The sequence below is a fragment of the Alligator sinensis genome, unplaced genomic scaffold, assembly GCF_000455745.1.
Source record: "Alligator sinensis unplaced genomic scaffold, ASM45574v1 scaffold36_1, whole genome shotgun sequence".
NCBI classification, from domain to species: Eukaryota; Metazoa; Chordata; order Crocodylia; family Alligatoridae; genus Alligator; species Alligator sinensis.
Window position 1 is genome coordinate 614,550 of NW_005842101.1, and position 5,056 is coordinate 619,605.

The following is a 5,056-nucleotide window of genomic DNA, read 5'->3' on the forward strand; positions in this document are numbered from 1 at the left end:
GCTTTAACTTACAGCACTTTAAATAAAGTGCAAATGAGCACTTCTGCCAGGGTCCTTTTGAATGTTTGTACTTAACCTAAAACTAACATGAGTACCTATTAATAAAAATCTATCATTTACATAGTGTGCCTTAGAGAAAGTTTTGGGCCAAAAGAAGAAGTAAAATAATGAGAGATGGGTTGTACGATGCTTTTGTTACCAATTACAGTCACAAGGATAGATAAAAATGAAAAGTCGTTCTACTATGCATGAGTTTTTAAATTTTCAGTTCAGTAAACTGCTTATCTCAGATATGATATGCAACACTTTCAGAGTAAAAACTTGAAGCTTGCCCTATGCTCACCAAAAGGCTTGCCAAAGGTTTCTAACGTTCCATTTAAATAAACCTAGGCTGAATTTCCCAGGCAATTATTATAGTGTTACCTCAAGAAACTGAATGAATGTATCCTTTCAATAATAGTTCCTTACCTCAGAAAGATTTTATCTTCGTTTTCATAGTGCAGAAGTTGGAAGTGTTTTTGGGAAGTGCCAAAAACACCCCACCTTTGACTTGTAAGATGTTGGTATGCCAGGGAGAGACAGCAGGGAAGAAGCAAGGGGTTTAACTCTTGTTGTGGCAGTGCAGCCTTGGCTTCTTCCCTGCCGTCTGACCCAAGGTGCACATGGACCTACCACCAACAATGAGCCACGCCAAGGCTCCACAGACCTTTGTGCAGCTGTTTGCAGCTTCCTGGCTGCCTGCCACAGCCAGCCCAGGCTCTGGGCAGGCCCCTGCTACCTGCCATACAGCCCAGGCTGCTCATGGCAGACAGCGGGGAAGCTACAAGCAGCTGCACGAAGGTCTGTGGAGCCCCAGCATGACTCGTGGCTCGTTGCTGGCGGCAGATTCACATGCATCTCAGGGTGGATGGTGGGGGAGCTGGAAGGGGCCCAATCCTTGTTGTGGCAACACAGTTTCACTCCATCCCGCCCCCCACCCCCCATCTGCCCTGAGGTGTGCATGTCAAGCAAAATGCCTTCACATGCCATGCTTTGGCATGTGTGCCAGGGATTGTGGACCCCTGTCATAGACCCCTTTTTCTAAAATATGGTATACAAAAGGAGAAATCTGGTTAGCAAAGGCCTTCACTGTGTGCCTGCATCTCAGAAGTTGAAAATAAATAGCTAGCTTATAGCACTCAGGAGGGAGCAATGAAACTCAACATCTCTAAAATATGATGCATGGCTCTGGCCATGTCTACACTACAGTCAGAGGTGTGACTGCACACATGTGAAGCAGAGTTGGGCTACCTTTAGTCCTTTTCTCTTTCTTGTTTCAGATGTTTCAAAACTAAAGCATTTGAAAGGGGTCAGCTAGCTACAAATACATTTGAGTTGGGTGAACTTCTGTAGTCCTCTTCCTCGCTTCCAGCACTTTCACTTATATACTTCATATTGATTTCAAGCAGGCACATATTTATTAATGCAAATTGCTTCTAAATTGTTTCACAGATCTTTGCCATTAAACTTGACAACATAGCATGTTAACTTCCTCCCTCTGCTCTCCCATAAAACATATGTCTGGGGTCTACTGTTACCTTGTATAAGAGGAACAATTTCTGTGTGACTTTTCAGGAACCAAAAAGCAATTAACATGATTGTCTTGTACTGTATGTGTCCTCTGTTCAGCAACATTGGAAAGCAACTGTGCAACGCAAAGAATCAAGAAAACTGATGGGAAACCCATTAATGTATTACATTATATGAAGCTAGAAAGGAGCAAAAATAATCAAGGGTTAGATCCTTTAGCCCTTACTCAAGAAGTTCTGCCAATGAAATCAACAGGGATTTTATCCAACTGAGGACTTCAGGCCAATGAATGAGACAATTTTCATTGATAACACACACACACACACCAACCAATTTATAAAGTTATGGGAACCACTTCTAACTCATTACTATAAGTTGCAAAACATTTAATTTATGCATGTAAAATTGAGTGTTTTATTTCACAATGTGTTAATCCAGAGGGATCAGAAAGTGACTCTAATAATGAAACATTTAAGGATTAAGTACTGTATATTTTATTGATTTATTTGACAGGAGAAAATATATCTTAGTTATAAGGCTGCCAGTGCCAAAGAACCTACAATAATCTCCCACAGCTTCAGTTTAAAATAAATTTAGAGCGAGGAATCTTTAATATTCAGGAAAAGGTGGATATTTTGACATTTGAGCAATACATTTTTCCTCATTACTGGTTTACTTTCACCCCTGTTGAACTGCTGACCATACCTCTAGGCAAACTGAAAGGACAAGAAAGTAGCAATGAAATTATATTTCATCATTTTCATAATTTCATAATTTTATTGCTATTCCAGAGGAATGGATATCATTCTGTCCCTGGTTTCCTCTCTTGCTCCAAGAGAAAACTAACCTGTCCCACACCTGTATCAGATTACTTCTCCATCCATTCTGTTCAGTAGAGTTAAGGCCAAGGTGCTCCTCAAACCTGTGGCCTAAGTCCTAATTCTAAGAATTTGATCTAAAATCCAGTGAAGTCAACAGAAAGATTTCCATTTACTTAAGTAAACTTTGGATTTGGCCCCTAATTCAATTAAGCAAGATGTATATAGGTAATGTAACACTATCCTTTGTGGCTAGGGACACAGAAACCCTTTAACTAAAGCATAAGGAAAAAGCAATGTCAATAAAAAAGGCAAAGACATGAAATCAAGCTTCATGACTGGAACCATAAATGCACACAACACATATAATTATTTTGTGTGATTGTAAAAGAAAATGCATTTAAGTCTGATCTCTACCTTTAATCGTGATTTCACAGACAAGACCTTATTCAAGAGACTTTGAAAACATAAGGTTTAAAATGCTCTAATTTTTTCCTTCATGGCTCCAAACAACATGTCCCCACAACATGATTTCATTTTTCCCTCTTTATTACAGTTACACTCATCCATTTGCAGAACAGAAACAATATCATGCGAGGAAAGTAGGCAATCAGATAGTGGCAATGATGAGTAGGAAATACACATTGTCAACAGTATTCCTAAAGAAGTGCTTGAAAAGTTACAGCTAACAGATTCACAAAATTCAGACTCTATTAGCAAAGCAATCTGTAAGCTGAAAAAGGCTAAGGCTAAAGTTTTTGCTACAACTAGTTCACCCAACTCTATTAAAGCCATTGGAGAATTCTCTTAGAAGAAACCCATTAAGCACTTCAAGTGTGTTATTTTTGCTCTGAGCATACTGAGTCTTTTTCTGTGTCATTGCACTGGTCCCACTCAAATGAAACAAGCAAATATAGAAATATTGGCAGCTTTCATACTTGCTTTTTTGTCCTAAGCCCAGCGGGTGAATAGCAGTGAATTTCCTTGTTTGTAAGCTTTCCCAAGTAAGCCTACAGGGGCTTGTTCATCAAGGCTGAAATATCTGGCAAATAGCGACAGCTCTAGATCACAGCTTATAATTAGGCTTGGGTGAGCCAGTTCAAAAATAGAGGATCAAGCCAGAACCTGAGTCCATTGATGAATCCACATTTTTTCCAGTTCTTATAGATATCTTTTTATGGATAAGGAAGATCCTCTTATCTAAAGATCTCCTCCCCCCTCCAGCCCCCAACACTCCATATAGGTTCATTCTCATTTCTGCTGATGTCCAACAAAATATAACCCAGAAAGCAACCTCTGCCAGGCAGATTTTTGTTTTCAAAGTGTCTGCCTCTGGAGTTTCCCCAGGGTTACAGGGACATAAATTAATTCAGGGGTTTTTGAAAGGGGGAGGCTTCACATGAGAAGAAATCTGAAAATATTGCCTAGCTTTGCAGAGACTGCCAAGAACTGCTAAGACCTCAATGCTATAAACGTATGTCATATAGGAAGAGTTCAGTTGGATTGGGATAGAATAGATGCAGGATTTAACTCAGAAAGAGGAATAGGAATATATAACTGGACTCACTTGATGTCAGTTTAGGTAATCAAAACTTAAAGCAGATTCAAGGATGTAAATTAAGTGGGAGGGGGGGAAACAGAGCAAGAATGATGGATGGGTTTTAAAGAAGAATTAGGGAGAGAAGGAAAGAATTTACCATCAAAAGTTTTGAGTTTTGGTTCTATTGTTGCTGTAACATAGCACACTGCGGCAAAGTCCTGAAGGGAAAGGGACCAAAACTGGAACTAGAAAGAACCAGAATTCTCTTACCTGATCATGCTGTTTCACTTAAGCATAATTAAATCAGCATAAATTAAAATGTTCTCTTTAAAAGTCATCTCTTGAGTTTATTACAAAAAGGGCAAGCACTTCATCTTATACAAGTGTGGAAGCCACCATCATAACTGCCACATCAAGGACTGAAGTTTAGCTATACAATTAAAGGGAGGAGTCTGTTCATCTTTAGCTAAAGAGAAAGCCTCACAGACCTTGGGGATCAGGCAATGGAGGGAGGACAAAAAGTGATGATCAGTGGATAACAGAATCCCTTTGGAATTTGGAATCTTTCATAAACTTTTATCTTGCTTTCTTAGATCTGTGAAATCAAAATCCCTGTTGGGGTTTGTTACTGGTGCTTCCATCTGAGGTACAAATACATCTGGCTACATTTTGTTACTCCTGTTTCCCTCCTGAACAGCGCAGTAGGGAAGTGTGAAAATGAAAATTAGTAGACAGAAAAATTAAACATTTCATAATTCAAAATGTGACCTGGTTCAATTTTTGTTTTATTGAAACTGGTTCTAAAAGCTAAGGTTAAACTGGAAAAAAACAGTTGAACATCTTAATATTCATCTAAAACAAAGCTATGAATCTTGTAACATTCCCCAGAATAAATTAACAGATAAAATATTTAAGTTAGTTATAACTTCCTCAAATGGCTGGGTAAAAACTGAAAATCTCACAAATCTGTGTTTATGAGACTGGGGAGGAGTAGAAATTAAATTTGGATTTTTTGTATTTCTCAAACTTATCCAGCTATACAAATATATTATAAAATACTTCATAAAATCTGTTACAGGTCACTGTCAACCTCTGTGGACATTTACATTCATGCAGAGCATAAGTATAT